The sequence below is a fragment of the Saccopteryx bilineata genome, chromosome 2 (assembly GCF_036850765.1).
Source record: "Saccopteryx bilineata isolate mSacBil1 chromosome 2, mSacBil1_pri_phased_curated, whole genome shotgun sequence".
In the NCBI taxonomy this organism is placed as follows: domain Eukaryota; kingdom Metazoa; phylum Chordata; class Mammalia; order Chiroptera; family Emballonuridae; genus Saccopteryx; species Saccopteryx bilineata.
In genome coordinates, this window is record NC_089491.1 from 9859084 (window position 1) to 9881959 (window position 22876).

Sequence of the window (22876 nt, forward strand, 5' to 3'; positions counted from 1 at the left end):
GGTACTGGGTATTACATATGGGTTTCTCTTGTTTAATCATATTCATCTCAATTTACAGATTAGGAAGACTCAGGATAAATTACACAGCTGGTACGAGCCAGAGCCAGGATTCAAACCCAGGTTTGTCTGATGTCTACCTTTGTGCTTTGTTCATTATATGTTTTGCCTTCTTTCTCACACCACAGCTCTTTATAGGAGAAAAAATATGAGTGTCAAAATTAATAGGACAGATGTTCCCTTAAATGTAGAGAAGACCATGATCTTTCAAAGAAAGAAGGTGGTAGGTAGGGCAACTCAGCTTTGAATATGAGCAAGAAGACACTCGTAGAGAACAATCATGAACTCTGTATTCAGTTTCTGGTTCCTTCTCTTGTTAGATATGTGACCTTTGGCAAGTTTCTTAATTATAAGCATTATTTTCTTCAAGTATGAGTTGGGGTAGGGGGATAATATGGACCTCAGGGAGTGTTGCAAATAGGTAATAAGCTAATGTAGAAAAGGGCCTGATTTGTGGTAAGATTCCTGAAGTCATAACTGTAAGATGCAAAGGTGCAATGGTTTTATAGTGATGAATAGACCATCCTGAATAGAGCGAGCCATTGCTGCTTTTTAGTGGGGATACTGGGAGGTAAAGTTGGAGTGTGTCTGTAGGGGTCAGTGTCAGTGAGGGCTTGAGTGGCAGGCGAGAGAGGTAAATTCTATTTCTGCTTATAACTTTTCTAGTTAATAAGTACTCTGTGGATCTGTGACTCATTTAGCAATGACGGGGAAACTGTTAGACCCTGGGGATGCAAAGAGGAATAACACCAGGTTCCCACCCTGAGTTTGTTGACAGTCAGCCGGAGAGGTGGGCTGGAGAAGAGACGTTTATGTGTAGGTGAACTGTAGTAAAGTACTGTGCGTACAAAGATAGCAGTTCTCACAGGGTACCAAGTAGCACAAAGGGAGGAACACTGATAATGGAAGCTAATGAGCCCTTACTGCGTGCCAGCATTGTATGAAATGTATTATCTCATTTACTTCTGTATAGGAAGGTGTATGTTAGCATCCTGGTTTTACAGATGAGGAAAGGAGAGCACAGAGAGGTTAAATAAATTCCTTGAATGTAGCCCTGGACAATGGATTGATTGGTTAGAGTGTTGCCAGAAGTGCAGAGGTCCCCAGTTCAATCCCAGGTCAGGGCACATACAGGAACAGATCAATGTTCCTTGAGTTTACACTGTGAGTAGAGGGGATTAGCTGCTAGACTTTGATATCTCCACTGTTGAGTACTACATACACCGTGTTGTTTCTTCTTTGTGATGGGGATGGGGACCCTTTGGAGACGCTTCAGAGAAGAGCTAGCCCTCCAGCTGTGTTTCAGTGTGTTGGTCACTGTGCCAGGCAGTGGGGATAATGAAGAATGAGTGTGGCCCCTGCACTCAAGGAGCTTATTGCTGCTTCTGTCATGTTAATATATATATATATTTTTTAGTGGGGGTTTACTTTGCTAGTTGACTCAGAACTGAAGACTTTAGAAACTGTCTTGTACCTCAGTGGATTTATAAATGCTTCAGGCTGAGAATTTGCTGGAAATCTGTTATTCTGATATATAGGCCTTATTGTTAAAGACACAGCAATAGATACCAAATTATATGACAAGGATTCTGTCACATTATGTTTTTCCCCCATGGGAAATGCCCTGACCTTGTGTTTTCTGTGAGTTTGAAGTTTTTGAGAAGTTTTGACTTTGTAATTAGCATGTTCCAACTTGTGTTAAATTTAAAACAACTGAGCACTTATATTTTAGTCCTTGTTAAATGTTTCCCTTATACTTTGTTTCCTTTAATCTTCATGATTCTAGGGTAATAGGTGATATACCCCATTTAACACATGAATAACCCAAGGTTTAGTGTTTAAGTATCTTACCCAAGAGTCACACAGCTAGTGAGTGATAATGCCAGAAAAAAATTGGACTTTCTAAAAGAGTGAGCACATATTTATTAATTTTCTTTTGAGCATCTTCAACTCAAATGACCATAATATAATGTAGAAAGTAGGGCAGACCTTGGTGAACTGGAGGGCATATGACCATATGTTGCTGTGTGAGAAAGTAGGCCCATTGTCCCTGGATCTTTTGCTTGTTTTCAAGAGATGCTGGAAATCTGAGTTTTAATATATTATATTTAGGTTAAAAAAATTGCCATTTAAAAAGTTATTATGGGCCCTGCTGGTTGACTCAGTGGTAGAGCGTCAGACCAGTGTGTAGATATCCTGGGTTTGATTCCCGGTCAGGGCACACAGAAGAAACCACCATCTGCTTCTCTATACCCTCCCTTACTCCTTCTCTCCCCCTCCCGCTCCCCTCCCTCTCCCCCCTCCCCCTCCCCCTTTCCCTCTCCCCCCCCTCCCCCTCCCCCTTTCCCTCTTTCCCTCTCTTCCTGCCCCTCTACCCTGCCTCCTGCAGCCATGGCTTGATTGATTTGAGCATATCAGCTTGGGACCTGAGGATGGCTCCATGGAGCCTCTGCCTCAGGCACTGAAAATAGCTTGGTTGCTAGCATGGGCCTAGATGGGCAGAGCACAGCCCCAGATAGGGGTTGCCAGATTGATCCTGGTTGGGGCGCATGCAGAGTCTGTCTCTCTGACTCCCCTTCTCTCACTTGGAAAAGAAGAAAGAAAAAGGAAAGTTATTGTGTGGGGCAAAACACATGTATGGGCTGTATACAGTCCTAGGCTGCCTAATTGTGAACTGACCTACTTTATTACTGAAATTTTGGTATCCACAGGAGGTATGGCACAAGTCAAGATTACTGATCAGGCTCTGACTGGGTAGCTCAGTTGATTAGAGTGTCGTCCAAATATGCCAAGGTTATAGGTACCACCCCCAATCAGGGCAATATAAGAATCAACCAATGAATACATAAATAAATAAAACAACAAATTGATGTTTCTCTCTCTAAAATCAATCAATTAAAAAAAGATTACTGATCGGAAGTCTACTGGTAAATTGCCAGAATGAGGGGTGTGGTGGTTGACTGACACCGATGCCTTTGGGGAAGTGGCAAAGTGAATGCTTTTATTATATAATCAGGCTGAATTTCAGGAGGGATGGGTTTTGATGAGGAGATGACCTTGTAATACTTTTAGCATTTAAAATGCTATCAGATTTCTTGTCTCTTTTGGTCTTTTCTACAGTGCCATAAAGTGAACATAGGGGGTTAAATAACCTCTTGAGATGAAAAAATTGACACCCAGTGTAAGACAGTTTAGTAGAAAGCTGGGAGAGACTTGAAGTCTGACTGTAGCTATGCCACTGACATTGATTTTGGTCAAAGCCACTTAGAAATCTTTGTATCTTTTTCATCTGGATGATAATGAGCTCAAATCAAGTCTTGCTGAGGTCATTTCAGGATGCCACACTTTCTGATTCTAATTGACATGCTTAAATTTATACAACTGATTACTGGCAGACCCCAGTAGAGAATGGTTCAAACAAAATGCTGCTTCTCCTCTCCTGGCAGGTGGGGAGCCACTGCCCAGCTCTCTTCACTGTTCTTTGTTCATACTTCTTCTGGGAAAGGACCTTGACAGGCCAGGTGCTCCCCAAATGCATCTAGTGCTTTGTTGACTATATATACACGAGATTGAAAGGGGGCATAGAGACACCCAGCATAGTGAGAGAAATATGGTCAGGGAGTTCTCTAGCCCAAGACTTTAATTTATTTTTATTTTAATACCCAGCTTCCACAAGATGAAAATTGAAAAAAATATTGGTCTAGATACTTGTTTTCATTCATATGCTATTGTGTAAGGAAATAACATAGAATATAAAAATGAGGAAAAATAAATTCTGAGCAGTCATTCAAAATTTATTAACTCTGGTTGGCAGCAGTCTAGATATATTGGAGATATAGATTTAATATAGGAAACAGAAAATTTGAACCCAGAGAAGAAAACAGTTTTAAGTAATTGAAAGTGAGAAAAATGGGAGAAACCACTTAGAAACAAAACTTAAATTCTGGAAACAGCAAGAAGGTATAAGAATAAGTATTGGAATTAAATTATAGTAATCGCTTGTGAAATAAATTGAATATTATGTCATGTTTACCCATAAATATATGCAGCATTAGATTCATGTCCTATACTTGAGTATACTTTTATGAATATGCTTTTATTATTGATGCAGACAAAATGGACTGAATTTTACACATTCAAAACAATAACATTTTTTAGTTCCCTGTGGACTCATTTTAAGGTATATTATTATAAATAAGGACTGCTTCTGCAGAGAAGTTGGTAGAAAATTGTTTGAAGGAATATTTTTCTTTTTGAAACAAAGTAAATCTTTAATCTGAACTTTAGTTGCTGACTAAAAGTGACTAACAAAGAACTGAGGTGCAGTCTTGAATTTTGAAGTCACACCCACCTGTATTTGAATACTGGCTTTGTCAGTTATAAACTATGTGACCTTCACAGACTGCAAAATGAGGACAGTACTGCCAATCTCATACACTACTTTTGAGGATTAAATGAAATAACTTCTGGAAGTACTTAAAACCATGATACTTCTGCAGAAATGCATTCTGGGTATAAGACATTCAGATGTTAGTATAATCCTGTGGAGTGATTGTGAAGGAGTGAGACTCATTTCCAGGTCTGGATTATGAAATTAGTCTTATTTCTGGTTGTGCTTTGTGCATTACTTCGCACACCTACTAACTCCCTTTCTCCCCCTTCCCTTCTCAACCCCTCCCTCTTTTCTCTCTTTAAAATCAATAAATTAAAAAAAAGAAAAAAAAGAAATTGACTTGTTTTAAAACAATCCAGGCTGGTTCGCTTAGTGCAGGGGTCCCCAAACTTTTTACACAGGGGGCCAGTTCACTGTCCCTCAGACCATTGGAGGGCCAGACTATAAAAAAAACTATGAACAAATCCCTATGCACACTGCACAGATCTTATTTTAAAGTAAAAAAAACAAAATGAGAACAAATACAATATTTAAAATAAAGAACAAGTAAATTTAAATCAACCAACTGACCAGTATTTCAATGGGAACTATGCTCCTCTCACTGACCACCAATGAAAGAGGTGCCCCTTCCGGAAGTGCGGTGGGGGCCGGATAAATGCCCTCAGGGGGCCGCAGTTTGGGGACCCCTGGCTTAGTGGATAGAGTGTCAGCCTGGTGTGCAGACGTCCCAGGTTTGATCCCCAGTCAGGGCGCACAGGAGAAGCAACCATCCGCTTCTTTCCCGCTTCCTCTCCCCCCTCTCTCCCTCTTCCTCTCTCATAGCCAATGGCTCAGTTGGTCCGAGCATCGGCCCCAGGCACTGACTATGGCTTGGTTGGTTCAAGCATTGGCCCCAGACGGGGGTTGCCAGGTGGATCCCAGCCAGGGTGCATGCTGGAGTCTCTCTCTCTAGTTCCCCTCCTTTTACTTGGAAAAAGAAAAAAAAAAAAAATCCAAATTGTGGCATTGTCCTGAAAAATTTAACAGGTTTATTTATAACTGTTATAAAATTTAACTGCTGAAACTTGTTCACTGAAACATTAGACTTGCGTTAATGTTTTACATCCCTACATTTATATTTTAAAAAATTCACAGCCCTCGCTGGTGGCTCAGTGGATAGAGTATCAGCCTGGTGTATGGACATTCCGGATATGATTCCTGGTCAGAGCACAAGGTAGAAGTGACCATCTGCTTCTCTTAGCTCCTCTTCTCTTCCTCTTACCCTCCCATAGCCAGTGGCTTGATTGGTTTGAGCATGGCCCCAGGTGCTGAGGATAGCTCCATTGGAGCACAATAGCCTCAGGTGCTAAAAATAGCTTGGTACTCTAGCATTGGCTCAAGATAGGGTTGCTGGGTGGATCCTGGTCAGGGCACATGCGGGAGTCTGCCTCATTATCTCCCCTCCTTTCACCTAAAAAAAATTCACACACAAATGAAATGGAAAAACTGTCAATACCTAATTTCTTTCCCCTATTTTCTGCTTACAATTATATACTTTTGACCCCTTGGGGAAAAAATCTAATGTTCAGAACTACCAGAAACAGGAACATGAGGAAACTTTATGTAAGGAATGAAATGTTTCCTATCATAATGGATTTCTTTAAAATTCATTTTTTAAAACTATTGATTATGGGCCCTGGCCGGTTGGCTCAGTGGTAGAGCGTCGGCCTGGCGTGCAGAAGTCTTGGGTTCGATTCCCGGCCAGGGCACACAGGAGAAGCGCCCATCTGCTTCTCCACCCCTCCCCCTCTCCTTCCTCTCTGTCTCTCTCTTCCCCTCCCGCAGCCGAGGCTCCACTGGAGCAAAGATGGCCTGGGCGCTGGGGATGGCTCCTTGGCCTCTGCCCCAGGCGCTAGAGTGGCTCTGGTCGCAACAGAGCGACGCCCTGGAGGGGCAGAGCATCGCCCCCTGGTGGGCAGAGCGTCGCCCCCTGGTGGGCGTGCTGGGTGGATCCCGGTCGGGCACATGCGGTAGTCTGTCTGACTGTCTCTCCCCGTTTCCAGCTTCAGAAAAATACAGAAAAAAACAAACAAACTAAAAAAAACCTATTGATTATGTCTAGAAAAACAGAGAAGGAGGGAGAGAGAGAGGAGAGGGAGGGAGGGAGGGTGAAAAAAGCATTCATTTTGTTGTTCCACTTAGTTGTACATTCATTGGTAGCTTCCCATATGTGCCCTGACTGGGATTGAAACTGCAACTTGGCATTTGGGGGTGACGCTCTAAGTGACTGGGATAACTGACTAGGGCTATCATAGTGGATTCTTTCTTTCTTTCTTTTTTTTTTTTGTATTTTTCTGAAGTGAGAAGCGGGGGGTCAGAGAGACAGACTCCTGTATACGTCTGACCAGGATCCACCAGTTATGCCCACCAGGGGGCGATGCTCTGCCCAGCTGGGCTATTGTTCCCTTGAAACCTGAACCATTCTAGAGCCTGAGGCCAAGGCCATGGAGCCATCCTCAGAGCCCGGGCCAACTTTGCTCCAATGGAGCCTTGGCTGTGGGAGGGGAAGATAGAGAGACAGGAGAGGGAGGGAAGGGTGGAGAAGCAGATGGGTGCTTCTCCTGTGTGCCCTGGCTGGGAATCGAACCCAGGACTTCCACATGCTGGGCAGATGCTCTACCGCTGAGCCTACCGGCCAGGGAGTCCATAGTGGATTCTTTTTTTTTTTTTTTTTTACAGAGGCAGAGATAGACAGGGACAGACAGACAGGAACAGAGAGAGATGAGAAGCATCAATCATCAGTTTCTCGTTGTGCATTGCGACTTCTTAGTTGTTCATTGATTGCTTTCTCACATGTGCCTTGACCGTGGGCCTTCAGCAGACCGAGTAACCCCTTGCTGGAGCCAGCGACCTTGGGTCCAAGCTGGCGAGCTCTTTGCTCAAGCCAGATGAGCCCGCGCGGGACCTCGGAGTCTCGAACCTGGGTACTTCCGCATCCCAGTCCGACGCTCTATCCACTGCGCCACCGCCTGGTCAGGCATCATAGTGGATTCTTAAGCACGTTCTCCATACATGTGGCATGCTAGCTGTATATCTTTTTGGATAATTGTTACACATTTGGCACTGATAGCACACATAGTATCTTCAAAAGCCACCTGATAAGCCTCACTTGCCTCTTGCAAAGCCTCAATAACTTCAGTCTGGGAGCGCAGATCTATTTTGAAGTACTGATTAATTTCTTGCACCAGCCGCTGGAAGAGAAGTTTGTGAATAAAAATTCAGGGGACTTCTGATACCATCTAACTTCATGAAGTGCCATGGTAGCAGGCCCGTGAAGATGTGGTTTCTTCACCCCCTCGATCTGTGCGCAGTGTGCTCTGTAGGAGCCGTGGCGTAGGGACCTCTTTACTTCCCTGCTTCTACCTCGGCTGGAGCTTGTGAGCTGGAGATGGTGCTGGCGATGGAGAGTGGTGGCACGTGGCAGCGGCTGTGAACACACCTGTAACACTTTTTTGTTAGAAATCTTAAAGACCAATGTTTGTATTTTCATTTTTCTGTAACAATATTCAAAAAGCATAAATATTACAAGTCATGATGAATTGGTGCCTTTTCCCTTTTCTTTTGTGTGTGTGCCTATCACCCAAAGTCAAATCGTTTTCTGTCACCATATATTTTTCCTTGTTCACTCCCCTCCCTCCTATCCCTCCCCCAGTAGCCACTTCATTTTTAGCTCTGTCCATCAGTATCAGTTTTATTTCCCACCGTTGTGTAAAATCATATAGTTGTTTTTTTTTAAAGTGTTACTTGTTTTTTGTTTTTTTTTTTTTAATTTTTATTTATTTATTCATTTTTTAGAGAGGAGAGGGAGAGACAGAGAGAGAGAGAGAGGAGAGACAGAGAGAGAGAGAAAGGGGGGAGGAGCTGGAAGCATCAACTCCCATATGTGCCTTGACCAGGCAAGCCCAGGGTTTCGAACTGGCAACCTCAGCATTTCCAGGTCGACGCTTTATCCACTGCGCCACCACAGGTCAGGCAAAAATCATATAGTTTTACCCTTTGCTAATTTTCATATATTTCATAATTGAAATTGCAATGGTTACAGCATGATGGCCAGTTAGGTTTTATTTTTAAATGTGCATGGTAATTCTCCTGTATACAATATAAAAAGTGGGCAAAAATTTTAACAAAGTATTTGAGCATATTTAAATTAGGAAAATACCAGGCAAGATTTTTCTTTTTGTAAACTGCTTCTGTCCAAAGCATTCTGTATATTATCAGAATGAAAAATGACAGCACTTTGTCATCTGTTCAAATTGATATTGCACTCTTTGCAATGACAGCTGAAAAGGCCCACAGGTGCCATATAAAGAGGTGACCATGTTGTCATATTTCATTTCGGCATCCCTCTGCAAAGCCATAATTACCTAATTAGGTTGTTAATTAGGAGATTAGCATTTCACTATATTGATAGAATGCTCTTTACTGGGATAGGGCTAGATACAGATTTGTCTGCCCTAATTTATAATCTCTGCCTTTTTTGTACTTATTTATTTGCTTAAGTTTCTGATGTGGGGCAATTCAGTTTACCTGAGAAACAGTTTGTTTATAAGCTAAAGAAGCTTTGATCACAGGATTAAAGTTGCCATGTTAAAATATGAACAGAATTAAAAGGGTTGTCACATCCCCAAAATGATAAAAATTCTGATTTGGTATAACTTGTATTCTCGTTACTTTAGGCAACAAACACAGATAAGAAATTAAATTGTTGGTATAAAAAAATAAAATATATAAAAACTAAGTCTGAAATGTGATTTATACAGGATGGGACTAAAGTAGGTTTACAGTTGTTCATATGAAAAATAATACAATAATTAATAATACAAGAATAAACTAGGCTTCACGTTCTCACAACTGAAAACCTCCTTTTGCGTCACTCTATATATCCTAAACTAGGCGAAGGAAATTATTTAATTATCCTTAACAATACATTTCTATTATTTATACTTTAGATTTATAAAATATATGAAGTATTTTGAATGTATTTCAGAAAGTGAAGCTTGGTTAATGACTTCAGAATAATTATAGTCTATTTATTCAGTTTTCAGTTGGGACTTCCTTAGGTATTTATTCATCATGTCGGGGCTCATTCCATTTCTACCTTCTGTCCGTTAGTCTGTGCTTGGAGCATTCTCTCCCCACAGCTTTTGCAGTGAGTGCTTACGGAATTTGAAGTATTTTAGAGTAACCTTCTCTTGGTGAGCTATCAGGAGCTGGCAACATTTCCATCAAGTGTGTCCAACATTCCTGGGGGGGGAGTGGCAAAAAATACCGATTTCCATCTTATTTTCACTCCAGTGCATGATTTGACTGTAATGTTTGTAATTTGCATTATATATACCTTTTCTACATTTTCCAGTTAAGGGGATTAAGAGTTTTACAACAATATGAGGAGCACTATTCCCGCTGAGGTAGTAGTTTAGCTCCTCTTGATTATATTTGGTATTGACTCTTATTAAAGTTGTAGAAAGTACACGTGTGCCTAAGTCCTTTCTCTCCATGGCTGTTATAAAAAATTGTATTTGATTATATCTGTATTTTTCTTTAAAAATATTTTTATAGAAGAATATACTGTATGTAAAAATCTCCTATTGAGTCAATAAAGCTTTTTGCTTAATTGTAATCACTGATGTATTCATTCAGTAGTTGCTGAATTAGACATATGTCTGGGAATTGAGCAGTGAAAACTGCAGACATCAACCCTGCTCTCATGGGACTTGCAGTCTAGTAATGTAAAGCCTAGTTTGGGAAGTACAACCTAGCTTGAGAAATAATACAGTAATGAGAGTAAAATAAAAGTAAGTATGAAAGAGTACCTACTTTGGACTCAATAAGGTCAGACCTTCCTGGGGCAGGTGATGTCTGCACTGGGATCTGAAGGGTGAAGGAGAAAGTGATGTTTAAGCTGGATGGAGGAACAGAGAAAACTGTTCTAGACAAGAGTATATGTTCGAAGGCTTGAGGAAGACAAGTTGAGTATGGCTGGAATAGAACTAACGGTACGTTAAAGACGGGCTGCAGAAGTAGGCCAGGTTCTGTTACATGAAAGAGTTTGAGAAGTCATTGAAGCATTTTAAGACAAGCTAGGAAACAATTGCTATAGCCTAGGTAAGAGATGGTGGCTTGGGTTAGGTTATGGAGGTAGAGTGAATAAAATCTAGAGAGAAGAGAATGCAAAGGATTGGTAATTAAATGTCTCTAGGCTTCATAGAAAGAAAGGATTCTAATTTGGAAATTGTATTTGTTTCTAATTTTAAGTATGAGAATATGTGTTTGAGTACCTCAAGGAGAAGAGGTACATGAGTTTTATTTTTCAATATGACCCATAAATGTACTAGTTTTATTTCAGGTAAATTGGGAAAATACTAATATTTGAGTGTCACTTGGGAGCCCTCCATGGTGACGGCAGCTTGTGACTTTCCCAATTTTCTAAATTTTGTGTGGTAGAATTGGGAGCACACCCATCTCTCCAAAGCTTCTGTGTTTTCTTTCATGCCATGTTGCCTTTCCTGTTTTATCCCCTTCCATTTGTCTATTCCAAAGGGAAGAGGAGAACTACTTCCCAAAGACTTGTAGCTCAGTAGGTTGCTGAAAGAGGTGTGTTAACTCTTTGGCTTCCTGCGCCCATCTGGTGTGGATTAAGTCATTGTCAGGTGCTTTGGTAGGAGAAGCCACTCCAGCACATGAATGTCTGCTTCAGCAGAGTCAGAAATTCTGTTGGGATTACCAGCACTAGGATTGAATCTCTCTTAAGGAGAGCAGTAGATTAGCTACCCTCATGCGGGGTTACTAACTGCATGAAAGTTTTTTTTTCTTTTCCCTGGGGAAAGACTAGGAACCTCCCATTTTTGCATAGGAAATTTGACATCTCTGTGATGTAATCAGTTTGTTTTACAAATTGTTTGAAAATTTCTGTGGTTACTTTTGCCAGTATGGTTCCCTCAGGCGATTTGTCGGTATCTTTGTTTTAAAGCACCCGAACTAGAACATAGCATGGATTCTAGCCTTCCTGTGTTTCTACACTCCATTAAGAAATTGAGATATAATTTATATACCATAAAATTCACCCGTCTACTGTATATAATTTAATGGTTTTTAGTATATTCACAAAGTTTCGTAATCACCCAGAGGCAGATTTAACAGCGGGCACGGGCCCCGACTTCTGAAGGGCCCCGCAAAACCCCAACTTTACACTTTTTTCTGATGATACCAAGCTTGGTTTCATATGTGCAATTTTAACATTAATAGTCTATAGTGTAAGGTCGGTGGATAGAGGGATGATCACGTGGGGAACCTAGGCCCATGAACTTTGGCTAGGACCGCCCACAGCCTAGCGCGCCAAAAGAAACTTCCTAGGAGTCCTTGGAAAAAAAGCAATTGACTATCAGCCAGTAAGATTTCTCTACGTCATATTAGCCCGACTTCCCTAGAGGGACCCCTTTTTTAAATATACCCACGCGGTCTCTCCGTGTGCAATTTTCCTGACCATCTTCCAGGCCAGTGAGTCTCATCCGAGGAACGCTCTGTACTGAATAAAGCCTTTTGAACTTACCACACTTGGTGGCTCCGAGACCTGTTCCTTCCTTCTCGGCGGGGAAAAATACCTTACACATAGTATTTTTTATTTATTTAAAAATATGGTTAACATGTATTTTTATTTTCCCTGCCTCTTTTTTTTTAAGGGGCCCAATATTTTCCTATGCGCCCGGGGCCTCAACAGACCTTAATCCGCCTCTGTCATCATCACTATCGAAGACCAAAACATTTTTTTTAAAATTTTTTTTAATTTATTCATTTTAGAGAGGAGAGGGAGAGACAGAGAGAGAGAGAGAGAGAGAGAGAGAGAGAGAGGAGAGACAGAGAGAAGGAGGAGGGAGGAGCTGGAAGCATCAACTCCCATATGTGCCTTGACCAGGCAAGCCCAGGGTTTCGAACCGGCGACCTCAGCATTTCCAGGTTGATGCTTTATCCACTGCGCCACCACAGGTCAGGCAACCAAAACATTTTTATTACCCCAAATGAAACCCCATACCCCCATTATCAGTCACTCCTCATTCCTCCCTTCTCTAGTTCTTGGCAACCATTAATCTACTTTCTATCTCTGTGGATTTGTCTGTTTTTAACTTTTGTGTGTGTGTGTGAGAGAGAGAGAGAGAGAGAGACAGAGACAGAGACAGAGACAGAGACAGAGAGAGAGGGACAGATAAGGACAGACAATCAGGATGGAGAGAATGAAAAGCATCAGTTTTTCGTTGCGGCTCCTTAGTTGTTCATTGATTGCTTTCTCATATGTGCCTCGACCTGGGGCAGAGTCAGCAGAGTGAGCGACCCCTTGCTCAAGCCGGTGACTTTGGGCTCAAGCCAGTGACCATGGGGTCATGTTCATGATCCCACACTCAAGCCTGTGACCTCGGGGTTTTGAACCTGAGTCATCTCTGCATCCTGGTCTGACGCTCTATTCACTGTGCCACCCCCTGGTCAGGTTTGAACCTTTCATATAAATGGAACTACACAATACGTGGCCTTTTGTGTCTGATACGTGTTGTAGCATGTATCAGTACTGCATTCCTTTTTATTGCCAAATAGTATTCCATTATATGGAATACCACATTTTGCTTATCCATTCATGGTTGATGGAGATTTGGGTTGTTTCCATTCTTTGGCAATTATGAATAATATTTGTTTGAACTTTCTTGTTTTTTTTTTTAAATTTTTTTAAATTCATTTTAGAGAGGAGAGAGAGAGAGGGGGAGAGAGAGAGAGAGAGAGAGAGAGGGGGAGAGAGAGAGAGAGAGAGAGACGGGGGAGGAGCTGGAAGCATCAACTCCCATATGTGCCTTGACTAGGCAAGCCCAGGGTTTCGAACCGGCGACCTCAGCATTTCCAGGTTGACGCTTTATCCACTGCGCCATCACAGGTCAGGCCACTTTCTTGTTTTTGTGTGGACATTTTTCTATTCTGTTGGGTATATACCTTGGAGTGGATTTCTGGGTTATGTGGTAACTCAGTTTAAAATTCTGAGGAACTGCCAAACTTTTCAAAAGTAGCTCTATCATTTTACATTCCCACCAGCAGTGCACAGAGTCTTTCTGCCTTTGCTCTCTTCAGACTCTGTGTTGCTCTGCTCTGAGCTGGAAGCAACCTTAAGTTCTAGGAGTTCCATGAGCCCTTTGTCTTGATAAGTGGGAAATTTTGCATTTTTCTCTGTTCAGCCAGGTTCATCTACAAGCATATGTGTACCAGGCCTTATATCTAGAGTGTTAGTGACAGGAAGCCAAATAAGGTTTCTAGTCCTTTCCTCTCAAGGACTTCACAGTCCAGTAGTTGGAGCTTCTTAACAGAAAATGGAGGGGGGACAAAAGCCAATGAAGAAAGTAACTGCTTAGAAATTTATGAAATTTGACAGAATAGATCCTAACTTTATAGACTTTAGTTACAGATTGACTGACTTGGTTATCACAGCGTCTGAGCTTTTCTCGGCCCCTCCTGTACTGCTGTTCCTTGGGTTTTTTTTTTTTTTTTTTTTTTTGTATTTTTCTGAAGCTGGAAACGGGGAGAGACAGTCAGACAGACTCCCACATGCGCCCGACCGGGATCCACCCAGCACGCCCCCCAGGGGCTACGCTCTGCCCACCAGGGGGCGATGCTCTGCCTCTCCCGGTGGTCGCTCTGTCGCGACCAGAGCCACTCTAGCGTCTGGGGCAGAGGCCAAGGAGCCATCCCCAGCGCCCGGGCCATCTTTGCTCTAATGGAGCCTCAGCTGCGGGAGGGGAAGAGAGAAACAGAGAGGAAGGGGGGGTGGAGAAGCAAATGGGTGCTTCTGCTATGTGCCCTGGCCGGGAATCGAACCCGGGTCCCCCGCACGCCAGGCCGACGCTCTACCGCTGAGCCAACCGGCCAGGGCCTGTTCCTTGGGTTTTGTCTCAAGGTTTTTGTCCTTTCCTTACCTGTTCTCACAAAAGCTCATTCACGTCCTGGGCTATCGTGTTTGCATCATGATGGATCTCTACTTGGGTAATCCATAGATATTGCAAGCTCATTGTGCTGAAACATAATCCTTCATTTTCCCTTTATCTCTTATGCTTCTTACCTTTCAGTTCACAATTTCATTTGTTGGTACTATCAGGCAGGCCATAAACTTTCTTCTTCTTAACCTTCCACATTCACTCAATCACCAATTTCTACTGATTTTATCACCTAAATATTTCTTAACTATCTCTTAAATTCATAGACCTTTCACTGCCTTAAGATTTCATCATCTCTTCCCTGAGTTGTCATCAGTGCTTATAACTAATCTTGTGTCTTGTCCATCAAATTCATCTTCTATGCAACTGCCAGACCAGTCTCTCTGAAGTGCTAATCTTAGCAGCAACTTTCCATTTCATGTAGTTTTAGTTCCTGAGTACATGCCTGTTTTGCTGTTTCTTGTTTTAATGCCTTGTCTCATGCTGTCTCTTTCACTTAGAAGGGAAGAGCTTGTCTCTCTGACCCTTCTTTCAACCATCCAACTTCTCATCTTTCAGGATTCATCTTAGACCACAGAATAACCTGAAATTCCAGATACGCTTACTAGAATTTTAGGAACCAGTTTTTCTGCATAATAGCATTAAAAATATAGGCGATGATAATTCTCATTCAAATTAAGCAATATGATTTACCTTTGTAAAGGATTTGCTGCCAAAATTTTGATACCATTAAAATTTTCTTTGTCAAAAAAAGATTGTCTTGCAATGCAATCTACAGATGATGTATTATAGAATCGTGCACCTAAAACCTGTATGATTTTATTAACCTACATTGCCCCAATAAATTTAATAAAGTAAAAGAAAAAAGATTTTCCTGTACCTCTACCTTTGGATTCTGAACTATTGCACAGTGATAGAAGTAAAACTTTCAATGGAATTCTGACCTTTCAGGGAAAACAGTATGAAGCAAAAACATATGAAACTTTTTATTTAGACTTAAGGGTAAAGGATTGCACAGTGATAGAAGTAAAACTTTCAATGGAATTCTGACCTTTGAGGGAAAACAGTATGAAGCAAAAACATATGAAACTTTTTATTTAGTCTCAAGGGTAAATGCCCAATCACAGCCTCCTCCTCACATGTGATTGGAATAGAACTTGAGAGCTGAAAAGGCTTTTATAGCTTATCCTGCCCATTTAACAGATGCAAAAATGGATTGATGTGTAACATTGGTTTAAAGAAGTGACTTATCCAAGGTTATATAATTAGTCCTCTGGTAATTAGGGAATTGGAATTCAGGTTTCCTGACGTGATTGCAATAAACTGTTGCTTCCCTTAACTGATGGGGCAGTTAACCTGAGAGACAAGTGGGTGGAAACTAACTCTGTTCAGTGCTTCTACTTGTTTAAGCAAACTTCAGACATCAAGGAGGCAATAAAAGGAAAATAAATCTTGGATTATATGGATAAGGGACCCTTTTTTGGAAAATCGTGGTATAACACTTAGAGGACAAGAAAGAGTTGTTCATTTATTCGTTCTTCCCTGATCTCTTATTGGATACCAGCCAGATTCTGTTAGACACTGCCACCATAGTGATGAATAAGAAAGACAGTGTCCTCAAGGAGCTTACAGTTTAGAAGAGAAAACCAGTGTATAAACAGATTATTTTAAGTGTGATTAGTTCATTCATTCATTTCTTTAATCGTTAACATAGCAGCCAGAGAGATCCTTTTAAATGTGTGTTTGGTCATGTTACTGCTCTGCCCGCAATACGTTTTTTGTTTTTTTTTTTAAATTAATTTTAATGGGGTGACATTGATAAATCAGGGTGCATATGTTCAGAGAAAACATCTCCAGGTTATTTTGACATTTGATTATGCTGCATGCAATACATTTTGCTTAGAGTGAAAGCAGAGTTCTTAGAATGGTACACAGTTTGTTTCGCTCTTCCAGATGTCATCCTCTTCTACTTGCTCCCTTGCTTTACTCCTTACTCCTTTTTGACCAGAGCCAGGCATGCTTCTTCTGCCTGGTGAAGCACTTCGTTCAGAAGTCCCACATTGCTCATTTTCTCACTTCCTTTAAGTATTAACTCAGATGTCACCTTCTAGTGACTACTTTCAGCCATGGCTCCACCTACCTGGTATGTCCCATCGCTGTTTCCTGCACTATTTTCCCTAATAGCTCTTCTAACTTACTGTAGTGTAATTTACTTCTCTGTTTTGTCTGTTTCCTGCAGTAGAGTGTAAACTCCAGGAGGGCAGTCCTTTCTGTCTGCTTTGTTTTCTGATGTACTCTCTGCATCTAGAAGAGAGCCTGCCATATAGTAGGCATTCAATAAATATTGGTTGAATGAATCAATTTAACAAACACTATCACCTACTACTAACAAGCAATATGCTGGTTTAATTACTTCATAAAAGTAGTGACAACGGGCAGTGCAACAGACCACAAAAAGAAAGCAGCTGCCCTGGTTAGGGAGGTTTCCCAGGAGATTGACCATTGAGCTGGATTTTGAAGAATGAGTGAGTAGGAGGGAGCCAGGTGGAAAAGGGTGGACAGGCTTCAGATCAAGGGTGAGTTTGAAGACATACAGCCTGTCTTATTTTAATTTAGGCTTTGGTTCTCCTTAGGGTAGGTTAAAATTTCAGTAAACAGACACAAGAAGTTGAGCTGTGTTTAGTGCCTTAGGGGATTTGAACATAGAATTTAGTAGCAAAGTTGAATAATTTAATCTCAGTATAAGTGAAACCAAGAGGGTTGGATATTACCATAAATTTATTGGCTTTATACAACATATCACTGCAGCATCTCTCAACCTCAGCATCGATTCTGACATTTTGGGGGCTCTAATTTTTTGTTGTGTGTGCTGTCCCCTGCATTGTAGAGTCTTTAACAGCATCCCTGTAGATGTTAGCAGCAACCGCCCCCAGTGTGACAACTAGAAATATGTCCAGACATTGTTAACAGAATTGTCTCCTAATTGAGAGCCATCTTATTAGAAACACTGCGTTATTGTTGGAGGGGTACAGGGGGTCCTGTCTTCAGCAGCTGTGCAGATGATCAGAGGAGAGTGATATTTATACCTTAATAGAGTAACTGCATTTCTGAATCGAGAATGGGCTAAAAATTTGAAATTGGCAATTTTGTAAATGGCGCTATTCATATAACTAACTGTATTAAAGGTAGAAAGAAAGTGCTTTTAAAATAGTTTGGACCCTGGAAACTGGAGGAGGTGCACAGAGAATGAGATATTTGAGATGGACTTGGAAGAATAAGGTTTGGAGGAGAAGGGCACACTCAGAGAAAGGGAGTATCATTATTGGAGACTAGAACATGTTTCCAGTAGTCCTGGGAGTTGCATGCCGGGAGAAGGGGCAGGCGAGTGAAGCTGGGTTGTGAAGAGCCCTAAATGTTGTATATGAAGGTGAAGGAGTTTAAGCTGTTTTCCTGCACTGTGTATTTTCATTTCTATTGCTTTATAACGAATTATAAGAAACTTAATGGCTTAAAACAAGACAGTTATTTCTGAGTCAGGGAGTCATGACATTGCTAGGCGTTTTGCTGAGGGTCTCAAAGGAATGAAATTAAGGCATCAGCTGGCTCCATCCTCATCTGGAGGCTGGGCCAGGGGAAGATCTCTTCACAAGCTCCTTCAGGTTGTCAGCAGAACTTATTTTCTTTTGTTTTTTATTTTATTTTTTTAAAGTGAGAGGAGGGGAGATAGACAGACCAGGGTCTACCTGGCAACCCCTGTCTGGAGCTGATGCTCAACTCACCTGAGCTATTTTTTAGCGCTTGAGGCCCATGCTCAGATCAACTGAGCTATCCTCATTGCCCAGGGCTGATGCTCCATCGAGCCACTGGCTGTGGGAGAGGAAGAGGGAGAGAATGGGGAGAGGCGGGGGGAGAGAAACAGATGGTTGCTTCTGTGTGCCCTGCCCAGTAATTGAACCTGGAACATCCATACGCCAGGCAGACGCTCTGTCCACTGAGCCAACCCACCAGGGCCAGAATTCATTTTTTTGTGTGACTGTATTATGTAGGGTCCCCATTTTCTTGTTACTTGTTGGTTGGGACCACTCTCAGCTCCTAGATGCTGCTTTTAGGTCCTTGCCATGTGTAGTTCCATAAAATGGCTGTTTGCTTCTTCAAGACCCGCAGGAAAATCTCTGGCTTAGAATCTTTCTCTTCAGTTGCCAGGATGGAGTCTTATATAACAGAAAGTAATCAAGGGAGTGACTCTCCTGTCACCTCTGTTGACTAGAAGCAACTCAGGTTCCACCCACACTCAAGGGAAGGGCATAACAAAGAGACTGGGAGGGCTGCCAAGAGACAAGAATTTCGTGAGCCATCATAGAGTTCTGACTACCATACAAACTTCTGGCTTGATGAAGGTGGTGGCTAAGCTCTTTTAAATTTTTTTCTTAGCATTGTTACTGCCTGGCACATAAGTGCTTTATAGATATTTGTCAAATGAAATCAATGAGTAGTGAGTATTTCATAGATGATTGAGTGCTATTTGTGGCTTTAGTTCCTATACTGGTAATTTCACATTGAGAAGCAATCTAATTTCTTTGGCATTATTCATTTCTTCATTCTAGGTAAAACTACAAACATTTTTACCTGAAATATTAAAGCGAAACCTAAAATTATTTATTATCACAAGTGTCAATCAAATCTATTATGTCAGAGTGAGAACACCCATTGGAAAAATAATTTAGGGCTACATTGCACCAAACTAGCAGATTTCTTGTAACAGCCAGAATTGTTGGCAGGTTTGGAGTTTTGGGGGTCGTGGGTGGTTAGGTTGTCTGAAGTTTCACAGCTATTGCTGCTAATAAACAGTATTTTGAAATGCTTTGAAAATACAGATTGTTTTATAACAGCTGTTGCATAATAGAGATTTTAGTCTAACCTGTGTTTAGAACTTTATATGTAGTTTGGTGTTAATAATTACAGTTCTTCATAATTGTCATAAGAAATATCTTTTGAGCAAAAATTGGGTCTTGAGTTGTCCACTGATAAAGTGCCATTTTATCCTCACAAAATTTGATATTTCTGACACCAAAGTCTTATGTTTTTCTACTAGACCTTAATGTTCATACTGAGCTTATGAGAGTCCCAGTATATCCACGTGGTATTAGAAGCCACAAAGTAAGCATGGCATATCTTCCTGGAGTATCAATCTTAGTGATAAATTCCAAGTAAAACTTTTTTTTTTCTATTAAAACAAATAACAGGTGTAGTATATTAAAGGATAGAATGCAAATATGAAGGAATTCTAGAATCTGTTTCTTATAGCATGACGCTTGCATGACGCTTTAGGTGGTTACCCCTAGGTTCAGTCATACCTTGATTTATGGTCACTCTCCTCTGCTCTTTTAGGTGTGTTCGTGGACAAGTTTGAGAGGCACTGTACTGTACCAGGCTTCCTTTAACTGGATCTTGGCGGATGGTAAGATTCAGAGAGATATTTTAGGTGGAGGTTAGTGGTACAAAAAAAAAAATCAAGGATCAGTGACCCTTTGTCCGAAGGAGATAGGTTGATGGGGTCCTGGCTGGTCCCAGATGTCTGTCCTTAGCCACTTATCAGGGGGCCTCAGCAGGGAACCTGGAATGACACCTGAGTCTTTCCATGTAGTCTCTTATCCCATGCTTCTTCCCATGAGTCAGATATTTCCTAAAGAAGGCAGCTGTGTGACCTGCAAGGTCTTCTAAAGCCAAAGTTTAGAAGTCTCACAACATTACAGCCATTACATTCTGTTGCTCAAAGCAAATCACGAGGTGAACCCAGACTCTGGCAGTAGGGAGATAGACTCCACCTCTTGATGGGCAGAGCCACCAAGACTGGCCTTTTAAAAATCCACCATGTGACCTTGAGCAAGTTACTTAATTCCTTTAAACCTTTTTTTTTTTTGTATTTTTCTGAAGCTGGAAACGGGGAGAGATAGTCAGACAGACTCCCGCATGCGCCCTACCGGGATCCACCCAGCACGCCCACCAGCGGGCAGTGCTCTGCCCACCAGGGGGCGATGCTCTGCTCCTCCGGGGCGTCGCTCTGTCGCGACCAGAACCACTCTAGCGCCTGGGGCAGAGGCCAAGGAGCCATCCCCAGCGCCCGGGCCATCTTTGCTCCAATGGAGCCTCAGCTGCGGGAGGGGAAAAGAGAGACAGAGAGGAAGGAGAGGGGGAGGGGTGGAGAAGCAGGTGGGCGCCTCTCTTGTGTGCCCTGGCCGGGAATCGAACCCAGGACCCCTGCACGCCAGGCCGACGCTCTACCACTGAGCCAACCGGCCAGGGCCTAAACCTTTTTTTTTATATCTATAAAATAGGGTTGATATACTGCTCACAGAAATTAAGGGATATTTCAAAATGAATATAAAACGGTAAAATATCCCCTAATTTTTGTGAGCAGTGTATTAATAGCCTACACCCTGTGGTGGTTGTGAGGATGAAATATGTTGTTACATGGAAAGTACAGTGGAGAGTAAGAGCTCAGTAAATCTGTTTCTGTTCTCTTTGTGAGTCTGCCTAATGGAAGCTTAGCCATCCTTAAATGGGACACTCTTCTTCCTGAAGCTTCTGTAATTTTCTTGTCTCTTGGAAAATGTGCACTTTGTGTCTTATTTGGTGGTTAATATGTAGTTCTCATGACGCTGTTGTGTCAGTATAGGACATGGCTAATCTGCTGGAGTTAGTAAGCTTCTGGAAGGTGCAGGCCAGTGTTCATTTAATTGTTTGTAGGATTCCCAGTACTTAGCTCTGAATGATGTTTAGTGAATGAATCTTATATTATCAAACAAAGATAAAACATTTCTTTCCTGTTTTCTTTTTTAAATTTAGTCTAATAGGTACCTTTTGTCAAAATATAGAAACAAAAGTATGAAAAGAAAAATTAAATTCCAGATATAGGATCTCACTATCTACTTTGTAATGAAATTAGGCATATTCACATGGAGAAGATTTTAATTCCTTGAGGGAAAAAAAGCTTAATTTTTGCTGGTCTAAAAAATAAATGAAGATTTAATTTAGAGTTAAATTGGAGAGAGAGCAAGAGATTTAAAGCAATAAAGTGCATTTTATTTTAACGGTCATTTCAATTATTTTCAAATTGCAGGAGGTATGAATTCTGAACTTTAACTAGATCAAAGAATGTTGAAATCTTAGTTAAAAACAGAGTCCATTGGTTTTTATAAATGGAAAACTATGTATATAATAAAAAGACTTTTTAAAAACTTGTGATCATTCCTGTGCAAATTAAATGTGAGTGCTTCTATAACACTCTTAAGGAATCCTGCATAGGAATCATGTTTAACTTGCCTAATGCTAATATCATGAAGTCAGAGTACAATGTGGAAAGGTAAAAAAAAAAATCTTGCATCTGCTGTTACATGTTGTTAACTCCCTTAGCAGACGTTAAATCATTTCAAGTACAATAATAGTGTGGGAGGTAAATTAACTAACCATTAACAATCTTATAAATACACAATTAACATGCCAACATTTATATGACACATTGATGGGGCAGCAGTAATTTTTGATTGGGAGTTTGCAGACCTTTCAGAAGACTCAGGCTGTTGCTTATTCAGACGAGTTTTCCCAGATTGCAGGTGAGGGGGACTTGAAGCCTGCCTGGCAGAGGGAAGGAAGTACACGGAGTGTTTTAATAGTTTGGGAAGGAGAAATTTCCTTTTAAATTGGCTGACTTGAGCATTTTAAGTTATGTTGCTGCCTATCTCAGGTTCTTAGGAAGTACAGAGTCTAGGGAGGGCTCATTCGCTTATTGGTGGGGTTATTTAAACAGACTATTTCAGGTGTGAACTTTGTAGCTGAAGTTGCATGAGTCTCTAGGGATTTTCAAAAGGATACTTAGACCTGGTTGAGAATTTCAAGTACCCCTTTCCTCTGTGCTTTTGGGTCAACAAGTAGATAATCTCTTGAAGTTCCTTTCATGTGTAAACTGTTGTGATTTTTATATTTGAGCAACCACTATGTGCGCTCTCTATTTCTTACTGTTGTACAAATCTCTGTTGCATTAGTGGGGGCAAAGCCAAGGGTCGAGTCTGCTGCGTAACACATTCGCTGTCGTACATCTTTCACAAAGACCCATGGAAGAAATTTCTCTCAGGCCCCCAAAGAACTCAACATCAGGATTGTTAAAAATCATGTTATACGCCTGACCAGGCGGTGGCGCAGTGGATAGAGCATCGGACTGGGATGCAGAGGACCCAGGTTCGAGACCCTGAGATCGCCAGCTTGAACGCGGGCTCATCTGGTTTGAGCAAAAGCCCACCAGCTTGAACCCAAGGTCACTGGTTCCAGCAAGGGATCACTTGGTCTGCTGAAGGCCCGCGGTCAAGGCACATATAAGAAAGCAATCAATGAACAACTAAGGTGTTGCCAAGCGCAATGAAAAACTAAT

General features: G+C 41.4%; 1 protein-coding gene across 4 annotated transcripts in view; it reads left to right on the plus strand.

Annotated features, from left to right (window-relative positions):
* The window catches only part of MAPKAP1 (MAPK associated protein 1), a 253138-nt gene that overhangs the window by 1770 nt on the left and 228492 nt on the right, over window positions 1–22876 (plus strand). For 3 of the 4 annotated variants that reach the window (XM_066256207.1, XM_066256208.1, XM_066256209.1), the window contains exons 2-3: window positions 59–120; window positions 19840–19909. The gene's annotated coding sequence lies outside the window, so the exon portion shown is untranslated. The remainder of the gene's footprint in view (window positions 1–58; window positions 121–19839; window positions 19910–22876) is intronic. The other variant, XM_066256210.1, reaches the window with a different exon arrangement.